Source organism: Siphateles boraxobius, unplaced genomic scaffold, assembly GCF_051911475.1.
Source record: "Siphateles boraxobius isolate OS27281-9 unplaced genomic scaffold, OSU_SipBor_1 317, whole genome shotgun sequence".
In the NCBI taxonomy this organism is placed as follows: Eukaryota; Metazoa; Chordata; class Actinopteri; order Cypriniformes; family Leuciscidae; genus Siphateles; species Siphateles boraxobius.
The window spans coordinates 206,161-220,957 of NW_027508939.1; the positions used below are offsets into that span (position 1 = coordinate 206,161).

At 40.9% G+C, this 14,797-nt stretch overlaps 39 non-coding genes across 39 annotated transcripts; all 39 read left to right on the forward strand.

The window, feature by feature from the left end:
- The first annotated feature begins 128 nt into the window (after nucleotides 1–128).
- LOC143700545 (5S ribosomal RNA) lies at nucleotides 129–247 on the forward strand. The gene has a single exon (XR_013189433.1). It is a non-coding gene; the product is annotated as a 5S ribosomal RNA (ribosomal RNA).
- Nucleotides 248–611: 364 nt separating this feature from the next.
- On the forward strand, nucleotides 612–730 carry LOC143700546 (5S ribosomal RNA). The gene has a single exon (XR_013189434.1). It is a non-coding gene; the product is annotated as a 5S ribosomal RNA (ribosomal RNA).
- Nucleotides 731–1,093: 363 nt separating this feature from the next.
- Nucleotides 1,094–1,212, forward strand: LOC143700547 (5S ribosomal RNA). Its single transcript, XR_013189435.1, has one exon. It is a non-coding gene; the product is annotated as a 5S ribosomal RNA (ribosomal RNA).
- Nucleotides 1,213–1,374: 162 nt separating this feature from the next.
- On the forward strand, nucleotides 1,375–1,493 carry LOC143700548 (5S ribosomal RNA). The gene has a single exon (XR_013189436.1). It is a non-coding gene; the product is annotated as a 5S ribosomal RNA (ribosomal RNA).
- Nucleotides 1,494–1,656: 163 nt separating this feature from the next.
- On the forward strand, nucleotides 1,657–1,775 carry LOC143700025 (5S ribosomal RNA). The gene has a single exon (XR_013188929.1). It is a non-coding gene; the product is annotated as a 5S ribosomal RNA (ribosomal RNA).
- Nucleotides 1,776–1,938: 163 nt separating this feature from the next.
- LOC143700551 (5S ribosomal RNA) lies at nucleotides 1,939–2,057 on the forward strand. The gene has a single exon (XR_013189438.1). It is a non-coding gene; the product is annotated as a 5S ribosomal RNA (ribosomal RNA).
- Nucleotides 2,058–2,219: 162 nt separating this feature from the next.
- LOC143700552 (5S ribosomal RNA) lies at nucleotides 2,220–2,338 on the forward strand. Its single transcript, XR_013189439.1, has one exon. It is a non-coding gene; the product is annotated as a 5S ribosomal RNA (ribosomal RNA).
- Nucleotides 2,339–2,710: 372 nt separating this feature from the next.
- On the forward strand, nucleotides 2,711–2,829 carry LOC143700553 (5S ribosomal RNA). Its single transcript, XR_013189440.1, has one exon. It is a non-coding gene; the product is annotated as a 5S ribosomal RNA (ribosomal RNA).
- Nucleotides 2,830–2,991: 162 nt separating this feature from the next.
- LOC143700096 (5S ribosomal RNA) lies at nucleotides 2,992–3,110 on the forward strand. Its single transcript, XR_013188998.1, has one exon. It is a non-coding gene; the product is annotated as a 5S ribosomal RNA (ribosomal RNA).
- Nucleotides 3,111–3,271: 161 nt separating this feature from the next.
- On the forward strand, nucleotides 3,272–3,390 carry LOC143700554 (5S ribosomal RNA). The gene has a single exon (XR_013189441.1). It is a non-coding gene; the product is annotated as a 5S ribosomal RNA (ribosomal RNA).
- A 364-nt stretch (nucleotides 3,391–3,754) lies between these two features.
- On the forward strand, nucleotides 3,755–3,873 carry LOC143700555 (5S ribosomal RNA). Its single transcript, XR_013189442.1, has one exon. It is a non-coding gene; the product is annotated as a 5S ribosomal RNA (ribosomal RNA).
- Nucleotides 3,874–4,236: 363 nt separating this feature from the next.
- On the forward strand, nucleotides 4,237–4,355 carry LOC143700556 (5S ribosomal RNA). Its single transcript, XR_013189443.1, has one exon. It is a non-coding gene; the product is annotated as a 5S ribosomal RNA (ribosomal RNA).
- Nucleotides 4,356–4,726: 371 nt separating this feature from the next.
- LOC143700068 (5S ribosomal RNA) lies at nucleotides 4,727–4,845 on the forward strand. Its single transcript, XR_013188970.1, has one exon. It is a non-coding gene; the product is annotated as a 5S ribosomal RNA (ribosomal RNA).
- A 162-nt stretch (nucleotides 4,846–5,007) lies between these two features.
- On the forward strand, nucleotides 5,008–5,126 carry LOC143700557 (5S ribosomal RNA). The gene has a single exon (XR_013189444.1). It is a non-coding gene; the product is annotated as a 5S ribosomal RNA (ribosomal RNA).
- Nucleotides 5,127–5,289: 163 nt separating this feature from the next.
- Nucleotides 5,290–5,408, forward strand: LOC143700027 (5S ribosomal RNA). The gene has a single exon (XR_013188931.1). It is a non-coding gene; the product is annotated as a 5S ribosomal RNA (ribosomal RNA).
- A 162-nt stretch (nucleotides 5,409–5,570) lies between these two features.
- Nucleotides 5,571–5,689, forward strand: LOC143700558 (5S ribosomal RNA). Its single transcript, XR_013189445.1, has one exon. It is a non-coding gene; the product is annotated as a 5S ribosomal RNA (ribosomal RNA).
- Nucleotides 5,690–5,851: 162 nt separating this feature from the next.
- Nucleotides 5,852–5,970, forward strand: LOC143700559 (5S ribosomal RNA). Its single transcript, XR_013189446.1, has one exon. It is a non-coding gene; the product is annotated as a 5S ribosomal RNA (ribosomal RNA).
- Nucleotides 5,971–6,341: 371 nt separating this feature from the next.
- On the forward strand, nucleotides 6,342–6,460 carry LOC143700560 (5S ribosomal RNA). The gene has a single exon (XR_013189447.1). It is a non-coding gene; the product is annotated as a 5S ribosomal RNA (ribosomal RNA).
- A 371-nt stretch (nucleotides 6,461–6,831) lies between these two features.
- On the forward strand, nucleotides 6,832–6,950 carry LOC143700562 (5S ribosomal RNA). The gene has a single exon (XR_013189449.1). It is a non-coding gene; the product is annotated as a 5S ribosomal RNA (ribosomal RNA).
- A 363-nt stretch (nucleotides 6,951–7,313) lies between these two features.
- Nucleotides 7,314–7,432, forward strand: LOC143700563 (5S ribosomal RNA). The gene has a single exon (XR_013189450.1). It is a non-coding gene; the product is annotated as a 5S ribosomal RNA (ribosomal RNA).
- A 162-nt stretch (nucleotides 7,433–7,594) lies between these two features.
- Nucleotides 7,595–7,713, forward strand: LOC143700564 (5S ribosomal RNA). Its single transcript, XR_013189451.1, has one exon. It is a non-coding gene; the product is annotated as a 5S ribosomal RNA (ribosomal RNA).
- Nucleotides 7,714–8,085: 372 nt separating this feature from the next.
- LOC143700565 (5S ribosomal RNA) lies at nucleotides 8,086–8,204 on the forward strand. Its single transcript, XR_013189452.1, has one exon. It is a non-coding gene; the product is annotated as a 5S ribosomal RNA (ribosomal RNA).
- Nucleotides 8,205–8,575: 371 nt separating this feature from the next.
- On the forward strand, nucleotides 8,576–8,694 carry LOC143700567 (5S ribosomal RNA). Its single transcript, XR_013189453.1, has one exon. It is a non-coding gene; the product is annotated as a 5S ribosomal RNA (ribosomal RNA).
- A 363-nt stretch (nucleotides 8,695–9,057) lies between these two features.
- LOC143700568 (5S ribosomal RNA) lies at nucleotides 9,058–9,176 on the forward strand. Its single transcript, XR_013189454.1, has one exon. It is a non-coding gene; the product is annotated as a 5S ribosomal RNA (ribosomal RNA).
- A 370-nt stretch (nucleotides 9,177–9,546) lies between these two features.
- LOC143700569 (5S ribosomal RNA) lies at nucleotides 9,547–9,665 on the forward strand. The gene has a single exon (XR_013189455.1). It is a non-coding gene; the product is annotated as a 5S ribosomal RNA (ribosomal RNA).
- A 162-nt stretch (nucleotides 9,666–9,827) lies between these two features.
- LOC143700570 (5S ribosomal RNA) lies at nucleotides 9,828–9,946 on the forward strand. The gene has a single exon (XR_013189456.1). It is a non-coding gene; the product is annotated as a 5S ribosomal RNA (ribosomal RNA).
- A 163-nt stretch (nucleotides 9,947–10,109) lies between these two features.
- Nucleotides 10,110–10,228, forward strand: LOC143700028 (5S ribosomal RNA). The gene has a single exon (XR_013188932.1). It is a non-coding gene; the product is annotated as a 5S ribosomal RNA (ribosomal RNA).
- A 163-nt stretch (nucleotides 10,229–10,391) lies between these two features.
- On the forward strand, nucleotides 10,392–10,510 carry LOC143700571 (5S ribosomal RNA). Its single transcript, XR_013189457.1, has one exon. It is a non-coding gene; the product is annotated as a 5S ribosomal RNA (ribosomal RNA).
- A 163-nt stretch (nucleotides 10,511–10,673) lies between these two features.
- LOC143700572 (5S ribosomal RNA) lies at nucleotides 10,674–10,792 on the forward strand. Its single transcript, XR_013189458.1, has one exon. It is a non-coding gene; the product is annotated as a 5S ribosomal RNA (ribosomal RNA).
- Nucleotides 10,793–11,164: 372 nt separating this feature from the next.
- Nucleotides 11,165–11,283, forward strand: LOC143700574 (5S ribosomal RNA). Its single transcript, XR_013189460.1, has one exon. It is a non-coding gene; the product is annotated as a 5S ribosomal RNA (ribosomal RNA).
- A 373-nt stretch (nucleotides 11,284–11,656) lies between these two features.
- Nucleotides 11,657–11,775, forward strand: LOC143700575 (5S ribosomal RNA). The gene has a single exon (XR_013189461.1). It is a non-coding gene; the product is annotated as a 5S ribosomal RNA (ribosomal RNA).
- Nucleotides 11,776–11,937: 162 nt separating this feature from the next.
- Nucleotides 11,938–12,056, forward strand: LOC143700097 (5S ribosomal RNA). The gene has a single exon (XR_013188999.1). It is a non-coding gene; the product is annotated as a 5S ribosomal RNA (ribosomal RNA).
- Nucleotides 12,057–12,217: 161 nt separating this feature from the next.
- LOC143700576 (5S ribosomal RNA) lies at nucleotides 12,218–12,336 on the forward strand. Its single transcript, XR_013189462.1, has one exon. It is a non-coding gene; the product is annotated as a 5S ribosomal RNA (ribosomal RNA).
- Nucleotides 12,337–12,700: 364 nt separating this feature from the next.
- Nucleotides 12,701–12,819, forward strand: LOC143700577 (5S ribosomal RNA). Its single transcript, XR_013189463.1, has one exon. It is a non-coding gene; the product is annotated as a 5S ribosomal RNA (ribosomal RNA).
- Nucleotides 12,820–13,182: 363 nt separating this feature from the next.
- Nucleotides 13,183–13,301, forward strand: LOC143700578 (5S ribosomal RNA). The gene has a single exon (XR_013189464.1). It is a non-coding gene; the product is annotated as a 5S ribosomal RNA (ribosomal RNA).
- A 371-nt stretch (nucleotides 13,302–13,672) lies between these two features.
- LOC143700579 (5S ribosomal RNA) lies at nucleotides 13,673–13,791 on the forward strand. Its single transcript, XR_013189465.1, has one exon. It is a non-coding gene; the product is annotated as a 5S ribosomal RNA (ribosomal RNA).
- A 162-nt stretch (nucleotides 13,792–13,953) lies between these two features.
- Nucleotides 13,954–14,072, forward strand: LOC143700580 (5S ribosomal RNA). Its single transcript, XR_013189466.1, has one exon. It is a non-coding gene; the product is annotated as a 5S ribosomal RNA (ribosomal RNA).
- A 163-nt stretch (nucleotides 14,073–14,235) lies between these two features.
- LOC143700029 (5S ribosomal RNA) lies at nucleotides 14,236–14,354 on the forward strand. Its single transcript, XR_013188933.1, has one exon. It is a non-coding gene; the product is annotated as a 5S ribosomal RNA (ribosomal RNA).
- Nucleotides 14,355–14,517: 163 nt separating this feature from the next.
- On the forward strand, nucleotides 14,518–14,636 carry LOC143700581 (5S ribosomal RNA). Its single transcript, XR_013189467.1, has one exon. It is a non-coding gene; the product is annotated as a 5S ribosomal RNA (ribosomal RNA).
- The last annotated feature ends 161 nt before the right edge of the window (nucleotides 14,637–14,797 follow it).

Below are 14,797 nucleotides of genomic sequence, written 5' to 3' on the forward strand. Positions count from 1 at the left end.
AAAGCCTTAAAAAGTCTCTGAGATTCTTCAGAAAGCATGAAAGAGTTTGAGTTTTTTCAAAAGTTGTTCTTAGTTTTCTTCACTAATGGTCTAACCTTTTAAATAGCCCAATTTTGGCAGCAGTATTCGCTTACGGCCATACCACCTTGGGCACGCCCGATCTCGTCTGATCTCGGAAGCTAAGCAGGGTCGGGCCTGGTTAGTACTTGGATGGGAGACCGCCTGGGAATACCAGGTGCTGTAAGCTTTTAAAAAATAAAAAAAGAGTGCCTGAGCTTCAAAAAGCCTTAAAAAGTCTCTGAGATTCTTCAGAAAGCATGAAAGAGTTTGAGTTTTTTCAAAAGTTCTTCTTAGTCTTCTTCACTAATGGTCTAAGCTTTTAAATAAGGCCTGGTTAGTACTTGGATGGGAGGCCGCATGGGAATACTAGGTGTTGTAAGCTTTTTTAAGAAAAAAAAAAAAAGAGTCCCTGAGCTTCTTCAAAAAGCCTTAAAAAGTCTCTGAGATTCTTCAGAAAGCATGAAAGAGCTTGAGTTTTTTCAAAAGTTGTTCTTAGTTTTCTTCACTAATGGTCTAACCTTTTAAATAGCCCAATTTTGGCAGCAGTTTTAGCTTACGGCCATACCACCTTGGGCACGCCCGATCTCGTCTGATCTCGGAAGCTAAGCAGGGTCGGGCCTGGTTAGTACTTGGATGGGAGACCGCCTGGGAATACCAGGTGCTGTAAGCTTTTAAAAAAAAAAAAAAGAGTGCCTGAGCTTCAAAAAGCCTTAAAAAGTCTCTGAGATTCTTCAGAAAGCATGAAAGAGTTTGAGTTTTTTCAAAAGTTCTTCTTAGTCTTCTTCACTAATGGTCTAAGCTTTTAAATAAGGCCTGGTTAGTACTTGGATGGGAGGCCGCATGGGAATACTAGGTGTTGTAAGCTTTTTTAAGAAAAAAAAAAAAGAGTCCCTGAGCTTCTTCAAAAAGCCTTAAAAAGTCTCTGAGATTCTTCAGAAAGCATGAAAGAGCTTGAGTTTTTTCAAAAGTTGTTCTTAGTTTTCTTCACTAATGGTCTAACCTTTTAAATAGCCCAATTTTGGCAGCAGTTTTAGCTTACGGCCATACCACCTTGGGCACGCCCGATCTCGTCTGATCTCGGAAGCTAAGCAGGGTCGGGCCTGGTTAGTACTTGGATGGGAGACCGCCTGGGAATACCAGGTGCTGTAAGCTTTTAAAAAAAAAAAAAAGAGTGCCTGAGCTTCAAAAAGCCTTAAAAAGTCTCTGAGATTCTTCAGAAAGCATGAAAGAGTTTGAGTTTTTTCAAAAGTTGTTCTTAGTTTTCTTCACTAATGGTCTAACCTTTTAAATAGCCCAATTTTGGCAGCAGTATTCGCTTACGGCCATACCACCTTGGGCACGCCCGATCTCGTCTGATCTCGGAAGCTAAGCAGGGTCGGGCCTGGTTAGTACTTGGATGGGAGACCGCCTGGGAATACCAGGTGCTGTAAGCTTTTAAAAAAAAAAAAAAAGAGTGCCTGAGCTTCAAAAAGCCTTAAAAAGTCTCTGAGATTCTTCAGAAAGCATGAAAGAGTTTGAGTTTTTTCAAAAGTTGTTCTTAGTTTTCTTCACTAATGGTCTAACCTTTTAAATAGCCCAATTTTGGCAGCAGTATTCGCTTACGGCCATACCACCTTGGGCACGCCCGATCTCGTCTGATCTCGGAAGCTAAGCAGGGTCGGGCCTGGTTAGTACTTGGATGGGAGCCCGCCTGGGAATACCAGGTGCTGTAAGCTTTTAAAAAAAAAAAAAAAGAGTGCCTGAGCTTCAAAAAGCCTTAAAAAGTCTCTGAGATTCTTCAGAAAGCATGAAAGAGTTTGAGTTTTTTCAAAAGTTGTTCTTAGTTTTCTTCACTAATGGTCTAACCTTTTAAATAGCCCAATTTTGGCAGCAGTATTCGCTTACGGCCATACCACCTTGGGCACGCCCGATCTCGTCTGATCTCGGAAGCTAAGCAGGGTCGGGCCTGGTTAGTACTTGGATGGGAGACCGCCTGGGAATACCAGGTGCTGTAAGCTTTTAAAAAAAAAAAAAAGAGTGCCTGAGCTTCAAAAAGCCTTAAAAAGTCTCTGAGATTCTTCAGAAAGCATGAAAGAGTTTGAGTTTTTTCAAAAGTTGTTCTTAGTTTTCTTCACTAATGGTCTAACCTTTTAAATAGCCCAATTTTGGCAGCAGTATTCGCTTACGGCCATACCACCTTGGGCACGCCCGATCTCGTCTGATCTCGGAAGCTAAGCAGGGTCGGGCCTGGTTAGTACTTGGATGGGAGACCGCCTGGGAATACCAGGTGCTGTAAGCTTTTAAAAAAAAAAAAAAAAAAAAAAAGAGTGCCTGAGCTTCAAAAAGCCTTAAAAAGTCTCTGAGATTCTTCAGAAAGCATGAAAGAGTTTGAGTTTTTTCAAAAGTTCTTCTTAGTCTTCTTCACTAATGGTCTAAGCTTTTAAATAAGGCCTGGTTAGTACTTGGATGGGAGGCCGCATGGGAATACTAGGTGTTGTAAGCTTTTTTAAGAAAAAAAAAAAAGAGTCCCTGAGCTTCTTCAAAAAGCCTTAAAAAGTCTCTGAGATTCTTCAGAAAGCATGAAAGAGCTTGAGTTTTTTCAAAAGTTGTTCTTAGTTTTCTTCACTAATGGTCTAACCTTTTAAATAGCCCAATTTTGGCAGCAGTTTTAGCTTACGGCCATACCACCTTGGGCACGCCCGATCTCGTCTGATCTCGGAAGCTAAGCAGGGTCGGGCCTGGTTAGTACTTGGATGGGAGACCGCCTGGGAATACCAGGTGCTGTAAGCTTTTAAAAAAAAAAAAAAGAGTGCCTGAGCTTCAAAAAGCCTTAAAAAGTCTCTGAGATTCTTCAGAAAGCATGAAAGAGTTTGAGTTTTTTCAAAAGTTGTTCTTAGTTTTCTTCACTAATGGTCTAACCTTTTAAATAGCCCAATTTTGGCAGCAGTATTCGCTTACGGCCATACCACCTTGGGCACGCCCGATCTCGTCTGATCTCGGAAGCTAAGCAGGGTCGGGCCTGGTTAGTACTTGGATGGGAGACCGCCTGGGAATACCAGGTAATGTAAGCTTTTAAAAAAAAAAAAAGAGTGCCTGAGCTTCAAAAAGCCTTAAAAAGTCTCTGAGATTCTTCAGAAAGCATGAAAGAGTTTGAGTTTTTTCAAAAGTTGTTCTTAGTTTTCTTCACTAATGGTCTAACCTTTTAAATAGCCCAATTTTGGCAGCAGTATTCGCTTACGGCCATACCACCTTGGGCACGCCCGATCTCGTCTGATCTCGGAAGCTAAGCAGGGTCGGGCCTGGTTAGTACTTGGATGGGAGACCGCCTGGGAATACCAGGTGCTGTAAGCTTTTAAAAAATAAAAAAAGAGTGCCTGAGCTTCAAAAAGCCTTAAAAAGTCTCTGAGATTCTTCAGAAAGCATGAAAGAGTTTGAGTTTTTTCAAAAGTTCTTCTTAGTCTTCTTCACTAATGGTCTAAGCTTTTAAATAAGGCCTGGTTAGTACTTGGATGGGAGGCCGCATGGGAATACTAGGTGTTGTAAGCTTTTTTAAGAAAAAAAAAAAAAGAGTCCCTGAGCTTCTTCAAAAAGCCTTAAAAAGTCTCTGAGATTCTTCAGAAAGCATGAAAGAGCTTGAGTTTTTTCAAAAGTTGTTCTTAGTTTTCTTCACTAATGGTCTAACCTTTTAAATAGCCCAATTTTGGCAGCAGTTTTAGCTTACGGCCATACCACCTTGGGCACGCCCGATCTCGTCTGATCTCGGAAGCTAAGCAGGGTCGGGCCTGGTTAGTACTTGGATGGGAGACCGCCTGGGAATACCAGGTGCTGTAAGCTTTTAAAAAAAAAAAAAAGAGTGCCTGAGCTTCAAAAAGCCTTAAAAAGTCTCTGAGATTCTTCAGAAAGCATGAAAGAGTTTGAGTTTTTTCAAAAGTTCTTCTTAGTCTTCTTCACTAATGGTCTAAGCTTTTAAATAAGGCCTGGTTAGTACTTGGATGGGAGGCCGCATGGGAATACTAGGTGTTGTAAGCTTTTTTAAGAAAAAAAAAAAAGAGTCCCTGAGCTTCTTCAAAAAGCCTTAAAAAGTCTCTGAGATTCTTCAGAAAGCATGAAAGAGCTTGAGTTTTTTCAAAAGTTGTTCTTAGTTTTCTTCACTAATGGTCTAACCTTTTAAATAGCCCAATTTTGGCAGCAGTTTTAGCTTACGGCCATACCACCTTGGGCACGCCCGATCTCGTCTGATCTCGGAAGCTAAGCAGGGTCGGGCCTGGTTAGTACTTGGATGGGAGACCGCCTGGGAATACCAGGTGCTGTAAGCTTTTAAAAAAAAAAAAAAAAAAAAAAGAGTGCCTGAGCTTCAAAAAGCCTTAAAAAGTCTCTGAGATTCTTCAGAAAGCATGAAAGAGTTTGAGTTTTTTCAAAAGTTCTTCTTAGTCTTCTTCACTAATGGTCTAAGCTTTTAAATAAGGCCTGGTTAGTACTTGGATGGGAGGCCGCATGGGAATACTAGGTGTTGTAAGCTTTTTTAAGAAAAAAAAAAAAGAGTCCCTGAGCTTCTTCAAAAAGCCTTAAAAAGTCTCTGAGATTCTTCAGAAAGCACGAAAGAGCTTGAGTTTTTTCAAAAGTTGTTCTTAGTTTTCTTCACTAATGGTCTAACCTTTTAAATAGCCCAATTTTGGCAGCAGTTTTAGCTTACGGCCATACCACCTTGGGCACGCCCGATCTCGTCTGATCTCGGAAGCTAAGCAGGGTCGGGCCTGCTTAGTACTTGGATGGGAGACCGCCTGGGAATACCAGGTGCTGTAAGCTTTTAAAAAAAAAAAAAAGAGTGCCTGAGCTTCAAAAAGCCTTAAAAAGTCTCTGAGATTCTTCAGAAAGCATGAAAGAGTTTGAGTTTTTTCAAAAGTTGTTCTTAGTTTTCTTCACTAATGGTCTAACCTTTTAAATAGCCCAATTTTGGCAGCAGTATTCGCTTACGGCCATACCACCTTGGGCACGCCCGATCTCGTCTGATCTCGGAAGCTAAGCAGGGTCGGGCCTGGTTAGTACTTGGATGGGAGACCGCCTGGGAATACCAGGTGCTGTAAGCTTTTAAAAAAAAAAAAAAAGAGTGCCTGAGCTTCAAAAAGCCTTAAAAAGTCTCTGAGATTCTTCAGAAAGCATGAAAGAGTTTGAGTTTTTTCAAAAGTTGTTCTTAGTTTTCTTCACTAATGGTCTAACCTTTTAAATAGCCCAATTTTGGCAGCAGTATTCGCTTACGGCCATACCACCTTGGGCACGCCCGATCTCGTCTGATCTCGGAAGCTAAGCAGGGTCGGGCCTGGTTAGTACTTGGATGGGAGCCCGCCTGGGAATACCAGGTGCTGTAAGCTTTTAAAAAAAAAAAAAAGAGTGCCTGAGCTTCAAAAAGCCTTAAAAAGTCTCTGAGATTCTTCAGAAAGCATGAAAGAGTTTGAGTTTTTTCAAAAGTTGTTCTTAGTTTTCTTCACTAATGGTCTAACCTTTTAAATAGCCCAATTTTGGCAGCAGTATTCGCTTACGGCCATACCACCTTGGGCACGCCCGATCTCGTCTGATCTCGGAAGCTAAGCAGGGTCGGGCCTGGTTAGTACTTGGATGGGAGACCGCCTGGGAATACCAGGTGCTGTAAGCTTTTAAAAAAAAAAAAAAGAGTGCCTGAGCTTCAAAAAGCCTTAAAAAGTCTCTGAGATTCTTCAGAAAGCATGAAAGAGTTTGAGTTTTTTCAAAAGTTGTTCTTAGTTTTCTTCACTAATGGTCTAACCTTTTAAATAGCCCAATTTTGGCAGCAGTATTCGCTTACGGCCATACCACCTTGGGCACGCCCGATCTCGTCTGATCTCGGAAGCTAAGCAGGGTCGGGCCTGGTTAGTACTTGGATGGGAGACCGCCTGGGAATACCAGGTGCTGTAAGCTTTTAAAAAAAAAAAAAAAAAAAAAAGAGTGCCTGAGCTTCAAAAAGCCTTAAAAAGTCTCTGAGATTCTTCAGAAAGCATGAAAGAGTTTGAGTTTTTTCAAAAGTTCTTCTTAGTCTTCTTCACTAATGGTCTAAGCTTTTAAATAAGGCCTGGTTAGTACTTGGATGGGAGGCCGCATGGGAATACTAGGTGTTGTAAGCTTTTTTAAGAAAAAAAAAAAAGAGTCCCTGAGCTTCTTCAAAAAGCCTTAAAAAGTCTCTGAGATTCTTCAGAAAGCATGAAAGAGCTTGAGTTTTTTCAAAAGTTGTTCTTAGTTTTCTTCACTAATGGTCTAACCTTTTAAATAGCCCAATTTTGGCAGCAGTATTCGCTTACGGCCATACCACCTTGGGCACGCCCGATCTCGTCTGATCTCGGAAGCTAAGCAGGGTCGGGCCTGGTTAGTACTTGGATGGGAGACCGCCTGGGAATACCAGGTGCTGTAAGCTTTTAAAAAAAAAAAAAAAAAAAAAAGAGTGCCTGAGCTTCAAAAAGCCTTAAAAAGTCTCTGAGATTCTTCAGAAAGCATGAAAGAGTTTGAGTTTTTTCAAAAGTTCTTCTTAGTCTTCTTCACTAATGGTCTAAGCTTTTAAATAAGGCCTGGTTAGTACTTGGATGGGAGGCCGCATGGGAATACTAGGTGTTGTAAGCTTTTTTAAGAAAAAAAAAAAAGAGTCCCTGAGCTTCTTCAAAAAGCCTTAAAAAGTCTCTGAGATTCTTCAGAAAGCATGAAAGAGCTTGAGTTTTTTCAAAAGTTGTTCTTAGTTTTCTTCACTAATGGTCTAACCTTTTAAATAGCCCAATTTTGGCAGCAGTTTTAGCTTACGGCCATACCACCTTGGGCACGCCCGATCTCGTCTGATCTCGGAAGCTAAGCAGGGTCGGGCCTGGTTAGTACTTGGATGGGAGACCGCCTGGGAATACCAGGTGCTGTAAGCTTTTAAAAAAAAAAAAAAGAGTGCCTGAGCTTCAAAAAGCCTTAAAAAGTCTCTGAGATTCTTCAGAAAGCATGAAAGAGTTTGAGTTTTTTCAAAAGTTCTTCTTAGTCTTCTTCACTAATGGTCTAAGCTTTTAAATAAGGCCTGGTTAGTACTTGGATGGGAGGCCGCATGGGAATACTAGGTGTTGTAAGCTTTTTTAAGAAAAAAAAAAAAGAGTCCCTGAGCTTCTTCAAAAAGCCTTAAAAAGTCTCTGAGATTCTTCAGAAAGCATGAAAGAGCTTGAGTTTTTTCAAAAGTTGTTCTTAGTTTTCTTCACTAATGGTCTAACCTTTTAAATAGCCCAATTTTGGCAGCAGTTTTAGCTTACGGCCATACCACCTTGGGCACGCCCGATCTCGTCTGATCTCGGAAGCTAAGCAGGGTCGGGCCTGGTTAGTACTTGGATGGGAGACCGCCTGGGAATACCAGGTGCTGTAAGCTTTTAAAAAAAAAAAAAAGAGTGCCTGAGCTTCAAAAAGCCTTAAAAAGTCTCTGAGATTCTTCAGAAAGCATGAAAGAGTTTGAGTTTTTTCAAAAGTTGTTCTTAGTTTTCTTCACTAATGGTCTAACCTTTTAAATAGCCCAATTTTGGCAGCAGTATTCGCTTACGGCCATACCACCTTGGGCACGCCCGATCTCGTCTGATCTCGGAAGCTAAGCAGGGTCGGGCCTGGTTAGTACTTGGATGGGAGACCGCCTGGGAATACCAGGTGCTGTAAGCTTTTAAAAAAAAAAAAAAAAAAAAAAAGAGTGCCTGAGCTTCAAAAAGCCTTAAAAAGTCTCTGAGATTCTTCAGAAAGCATGAAAGAGTTTGAGTTTTTTCAAAAGTTCTTCTTAGTCTTCTTCACTAATGGTCTAAGCTTTTAAATAAGGCCTGGTTAGTACTTGGATGGGAGGCCGCATGGGAATACTAGGTGTTGTAAGCTTTTTTAAGAAAAAAAAAAAAGAGTCCCTGAGCTTCTTCAAAAAGCCTTAAAAAGTCTCTGAGATTCTTCAGAAAGCATGAAAGAGCTTGAGTTTTTTCAAAAGTTGTTCTTAGTTTTCTTCACTAATGGTCTAACCTTTTAAATAGCCCAATTTTGGCAGCAGTATTCGCTTACGGCCATACCACCTTGGGCACGCCCGATCTCGTCTGATCTCGGAAGCTAAGCAGGGTCGGGCCTGGTTAGTACTTGGATGGGAGACCGCCTGGGAATACCAGGTGCTGTAAGCTTTTAAAAAAAAAAAAAAAAAAAAAAGAGTGCCTGAGCTTCAAAAAGCCTTAAAAAGTCTCTGAGATTCTTCAGAAAGCATGAAAGAGTTTGAGTTTTTTCAAAAGTTCTTCTTAGTCTTCTTCACTAATGGTCTAAGCTTTTAAATAAGGCCTGGTTAGTACTTGGATGGGAGGCCGCATGGGAATACTAGGTGTTGTAAGCTTTTTTAAGAAAAAAAAAAAAGAGTCCCTGAGCTTCTTCAAAAAGCCTTAAAAAGTCTCTGAGATTCTTCAGAAAGCATGAAAGAGCTTGAGTTTTTTCAAAAGTTGTTCTTAGTTTTCTTCACTAATGGTCTAACCTTTTAAATAGCCCAATTTTGGCAGCAGTTTTAGCTTACGGCCATACCACCTTGGGCACGCCCGATCTCGTCTGATCTCGGAAGCTAAGCAGGGTCGGGCCTGGTTAGTACTTGGATGGGAGACCGCCTGGGAATACCAGGTGCTGTAAGCTTTTAAAAAAAAAAAAAAGAGTGCCTGAGCTTCAAAAAGCCTTAAAAAGTCTCTGAGATTCTTCAGAAAGCATGAAAGAGTTTGAGTTTTTTCAAAAGTTCTTCTTAGTCTTCTTCACTAATGGTCTAAGCTTTTAAATAAGGCCTGGTTAGTACTTGGATGGGAGGCCGCATGGGAATACTAGGTGTTGTAAGCTTTTTTAAGAAAAAAAAAAAAGAGTCCCTGAGCTTCTTCAAAAAGCCTTAAAAAGTCTCTGAGATTCTTCAGAAAGCATGAAAGAGCTTGAGTTTTTTCAAAAGTTGTTCTTAGTTTTCTTCACTAATGGTCTAACCTTTTAAATAGCCCAATTTTGGCAGCAGTTTTAGCTTACGGCCATACCACCTTGGGCACGCCCGATCTCGTCTGATCTCGGAAGCTAAGCAGGGTCGGGCCTGGTTAGTACTTGGATGGGAGACCGCCTGGGAATACCAGGTGCTGTAAGCTTTTAAAAAAAAAAAAAAAAAAAAAAGAGTGCCTGAGCTTCAAAAAGCCTTAAAAAGTCTCTGAGATTCTTCAGAAAGCATGAAAGAGTTTGAGTTTTTTCAAAAGTTCTTCTTAGTCTTCTTCACTAATGGTCTAAGCTTTTAAATAAGGCCTGGTTAGTACTTGGATGGGAGGCCGCATGGGAATACTAGGTGTTGTAAGCTTTTTTAAGAAAAAAAAAAAGAGTCCCTGAGCTTCTTCAAAAAGCCTTAAAAAGTCTCTGAGATTCTTCAGAAAGCATGAAAGAGCTTGAGTTTTTTCAAAAGTTGTTCTTAGTTTTCTTCACTAATGGTCTAACCTTTTAAATAGCCCAATTTTGGCAGCAGTTTTAGCTTACGGCCATACCACCTTGGGCACGCCCGATCTCGTCTGATCTCGGAAGCTAAGCAGGGTCGGGCCTGGTTAGTACTTGGATGGGAGACCGCCTGGGAATACCAGGTGCTGTAAGCTTTTAAAAAAAAAAAAAAGAGTGCCTGAGCTTCAAAAAGCCTTAAAAAGTCTCTGAGATTCTTCAGAAAGCATGAAAGAGTTTGAGTTTTTTCAAAAGTTGTTCTTAGTTTTCTTCACTAATGGTCTAACCTTTTAAATAGCCCAATTTTGGCAGCAGTATTCGCTTACGGCCATACCACCTTGGGCACGCCCGATCTCGTCTGATCTCGGAAGCTAAGCAGGGTCGGGCCTGGTTAGTACTTGGATGGGAGACCGCCTGGGAATACCAGGTGCTGTAAGCTTTTAAAAAAAAAAAAAAAGAGTGCCTGAGCTTCAAAAAGCCTTAAAAAGTCTCTGAGATTCTTCAGAAAGCATGAAAGAGTTTGAGTTTTTTCAAAAGTTGTTCTTAGTTTTCTTCACTAATGGTCTAACCTTTTAAATAGCCCAATTTTGGCAGCAGTATTCGCTTACGGCCATACCACCTTGGGCACGCCCGATCTCGTCTGATCTCGGAAGCTAAGCAGGGTCGGGCCTGGTTAGTACTTGGATGGGAGCCCGCCTGGGAATACCAGGTGCTGTAAGCTTTTAAAAAAAAAAAAAAAGAGTGCCTGAGCTTCAAAAAGCCTTAAAAAGTCTCTGAGATTCTTCAGAAAGCATGAAAGAGTTTGAGTTTTTTCAAAAGTTGTTCTTAGTTTTCTTCACTAATGGTCTAACCTTTTAAATAGCCCAATTTTGGCAGCAGTATTCGCTTACGGCCATACCACCTTGGGCACGCCCGATCTCGTCTGATCTCGGAAGCTAAGCAGGGTCGGGCCTGGTTAGTACTTGGATGGGAGACCGCCTGGGAATACCAGGTGCTGTAAGCTTTTAAAAAAAAAAAAAAAGAGTGCCTGAGCTTCAAAAAGCCTTAAAAAGTCTCTGAGATTCTTCAGAAAGCATGAAAGAGTTTGAGTTTTTTCAAAAGTTGTTCTTAGTTTTCTTCACTAATGGTCTAACCTTTTAAATAGCCCAATTTTGGCAGCAGTATTCGCTTACGGCCATACCACCTTGGGCACGCCCGATCTCGTCTGATCTCGGAAGCTAAGCAGGGTCGGGCCTGGTTAGTACTTGGATGGGAGACCGCCTGGGAATACCAGGTGCTGTAAGCTTTTAAAAAAAAAAAAAAAAAAAAAAAGAGTGCCTGAGCTTCAAAAAGCCTTAAAAAGTCTCTGAGATTCTTCAGAAAGCATGAAAGAGTTTGAGTTTTTTCAAAAGTTCTTCTTAGTCTTCTTCACTAATGGTCTAAGCTTTTAAATAAGGCCTGGTTAGTACTTGGATGGGAGGCCGCATGGGAATACTAGGTGTTGTAAGCTTTTTTAAGAAAAAAAAAAAAGAGTCCCTGAGCTTCTTCAAAAAGCCTTAAAAAGTCTCTGAGATTCTTCAGAAAGCATGAAAGAGCTTGAGTTTTTTCAAAAGTTGTTCTTAGTTTTCTTCACTAATGGTCTAACCTTTTAAATAGCCCAATTTTGGCAGCAGTTTTAGCTTACGGCCATACCACCTTGGGCACGCCCGATCTCGTCTGATCTCGGAAGCTAAGCAGGGTCGGGCCTGGTTAGTACTTGGATGGGAGACCGCCTGGGAATACCAGGTGCTGTAAGCTTTTAAAAAAAAAAAAAAAAAAAAAAAAGAGTGCCTGAGCTTCAAAAAGCCTTAAAAAGTCTCTGAGATTCTTCAGAAAGCATGAAAGAGTTTGAGTTTTTTCAAAAGTTCTTCTTAGTCTTCTTCACTAATGGTCTAAGCTTTTAAATAAGGCCTGGTTAGTACTTGGATGGGAGGCCGCATGGGAATACTAGGTGTTGTAAGCTTTTTTAAGAAAAAAAAAAAAGAGTCCCTGAGCTTCTTCAAAAAGCCTTAAAAAGTCTCTGAGATTCTTCAGAAAGCATGAAAGAGCTTGAGTTTTTTCAAAAGTTGTTCTTAGTTTTCTTCACTAATGGTCTAACCTTTTAAATAGCCCAATTTTGGCAGCAGTTTTAGCTTACGGCCATACCACCTTGGGCACGCCCGATCTCGTCTGATCTCGGAAGCTAAGCAGGGTCGGGCCTGGTTAGTACTTGGATGGGAGACCGCCTGGGAATACCAGGTGCTGTAAGCTTTTAAAAAAAAAAAAAAGAGTGCCTGAGCTTCAAAAAGCCTTAAAAAGTCTCTGAGATTCTTCAGAAAGCATGAAAGAGTTTGAGTTTTTTCAAAAGTTGTTCTTAGTTTTCTTCACTAATGGTCTAACCTTTTAAATAGCCCAATTTTGGCAGCAGTATTCGCTTACGGCCATACCACCTTGGGCACGCCCGATCTCGTCTGATCTCGGAAGCTAAGCAGGGTCGGGCCTGGTTAGTACTTGGATGGGAGACCGCCTGGGAATACCAGGTAATGTAAGCTTTTAAAAAAAAAAAAAGAGTGCCTGAGCTTCAAAAAGCCTTAAAAAGTCTCTGAGATTCTTCAGAAAGCATGAAAGAGTTTGAGTTTTTTCAAAAGTTGTTCTTAGTTTTCTTCACTAATGGTCTAACCTTTTAAATAGCCCAATTTTGGCAGCAGTATTCGCTTACGGCCATACCACCTTGGGCACGCCCGATCTCGTCTGATCTCGGAAGCTAAGCAGGGTCGGGCCTGGTTAGTACTTGGATGGGAGACCGCCTGGGAATACCAGGTGCTGTAAGCTTTTAAAAAAAAAAAAAAGAGTGCCTGAGCTTCAAAAAGCCTTAAAAAGTCTCTGAGATTCTTCAGAAAGCATGAAAGAGTTTGAGTTTTTTCAAAAGTTCTTCTTAGTCTTCTTCACTAATGGTCTAAGCTTTTAAATAAGGCCTGGTTAGTACTTGGATGGGAGGCCGCATGGGAATACTAGGTGTTGTAAGCTTTTTTAAGAAAAAAAAAAAAAGAGTCCCTGAGCTTCTTCAAAAAGCCTTAAAAAGTCTCTGAGATTCTTCAGAAAGCATGAAAGAGCTTGAGTTTTTTCAAAAGTTGTTCTTAGTTTTCTTCACTAATGGTCTAACCTTTTAAATAGCCCAATTTTGGCAGCAGTTTTAGCTTACGGCCATACCACCTTGGGCACGCCCGATCTCGTCTGATCTCGGAAGCTAAGCAGGGTCGGGCCTGGTTAGTACTTGGATGGGAGACCGCCTGGGAATACCAGGTGCTGTAAGCTTTTAAAAAAAAAAAAAAGAGTGCCTGAGCTTCAAAAAGCCTTAAAAAGTCTCTGAGATTCTTCAGAAAGCATGAAAGAGTTTGAGTTTTTTCAAAAGTTCTTCTTAGTCTTCTTCACTAATGGTCTAAGCTTTTAAATAAGGCCTGGTTAGTACTTGGATGGGAGGCCGCATGGGAATACTAGGTGTTGTAAGCTTTTTTAAGAAAAAAAAAAAAGAGTCCCTGAGCTTCTTCAAAAAGCCTTAAAAAGTCTCTGAGATTCTTCAGAAAGCATGAAAGAGCTTGAGTTTTTTCAAAAGTTGTTCTTAGTTTTCTTCACTAATGGTCTAACCTTTTAAATAGCCCAATTTTGGCAGCAGTTTTAGCTTACGGCCATACCACCTTGGGCACGCCCGATCTCGTCTGATCTCGGAAGCTAAGCAGGGTCGGGCCTGGTTAGTACTTGGATGGGAGACCGCCTGGGAATACCAGGTGCTGTAAGCTTTTAAAAAAAAAAAAAAAAAAAAAAGAGTGCCTGAGCTTCAAAAAGCCTTAAAAAGTCTCTGAGATTCTTCAGAAAGCATGAAAGAGTTTGAGTTTTTTCAAAAGTTCTTCTTAGTCTTCTTCACTAATGGTCTAAGCTTTTAAATAAGGCCTGGTTAGTACTTGGATGGGAGGCCGCATGGGAATACTAGGTGTTGTAAGCTTTTTTAAGAAAAAAAAAAAAGAGTCCCTGAGCTTCTTCAAAAAGCCTTAAAAAGTCTCTGAGATTCTTCAGAAAGCATGAAAGAGCTTGAGTTTTTTCAAAAGTTGTTCTTAGTTTTCTTCACTAATGGTCTAACCTTTTAAATAGCCCAATTTTGGCAGCAGTTTTAGCTTACGGCCATACCACCTTGGGCACGCCCGATCTCGTCTGATCTCGGAAGCTAAGCAGGGTCGGGCCTGGTTAGTACTTGGATGGGAGACCGCCTGGGAATACCAGGTGCTGTAAGCTTTTAAAAAAAAAAAAAAGAGTGCCTGAGCTTCAAAAAGCCTTAAAAAGTCTCTGAGATTCTTCAGAAAGCATGAAAGAGTTTGAGTTTTTTCAAAAGTTGTTCTTAGTTTTCTTCACTAATGGTCTAACCTTTTAAATAGCCCAATTTTGGCAGCAGTATTCGCTTACGGCCATACCACCTTGGGCACGCCCGATCTCGTCTGATCTCGGAAGCTAAGCAGGGTCGGGCCTGGTTAGTACTTGGATGGGAGACCGCCTGGGAATACCAGGTGCTGTAAGCTTTTAAAAAAAAAAAAAAAGAGTGCCTGAGCTTCAAAAAGCCTTAAAAAGTCTCTGAGATTCTTCAGAAAGCATGAAAGAGTTTGAGTTTTTTCAAAAGTTGTTCTTAGTTTTCTTCACTAATGGTCTAACCTTTTAAATAGCCCAATTTTGGCAGCAGTATTCGCTTACGGCCATACCACCTTGGGCACGCCCGATCTCGTCTGATCTCGGAAGCTAAGCAGGGTCGGGCCTGGTTAGTACTTGGATGGGAGCCCGCCTGGGAATACCAGGTGCTGTAAGCTTTTAAAAAAAAAAAAAAAGAGTGCCTGAGCTTCAAAAAGCCTTAAAAAGTCTCTGAGATTCTTCAGAAAGCATGAAAGAGTTTGAGTTTTTTCAAAAGTTGTTCTTAGTTTTCTTCACTAATGGTCTAACCTTTTAAATAGCCCAATTTTGGCAGCAGTATTCGCTTACGGCCATACCACCTTGGGCACGCCCGATCTCGTCTGATCTCGGAAGCTAAGCAGGGTCGGGCCTGGTTAGTACTTGGATGGGAGACCGCCTGGGAATACCAGGTGCTGTAAGCTTTTAAAAAAAAAAAAAAGAGTGCCTGAGCTTCAAAAAGCCTTAAAAAGTCTCTGAGATTCTTCAGAAAGCATGAAAGAGTTTGAGTTTTTTCAAAAGTTGTTCTTAGTTTTCTTCACTAATGGTCTAACCTTTTAAATAGCCCAATTTTGGCAGCAGTATT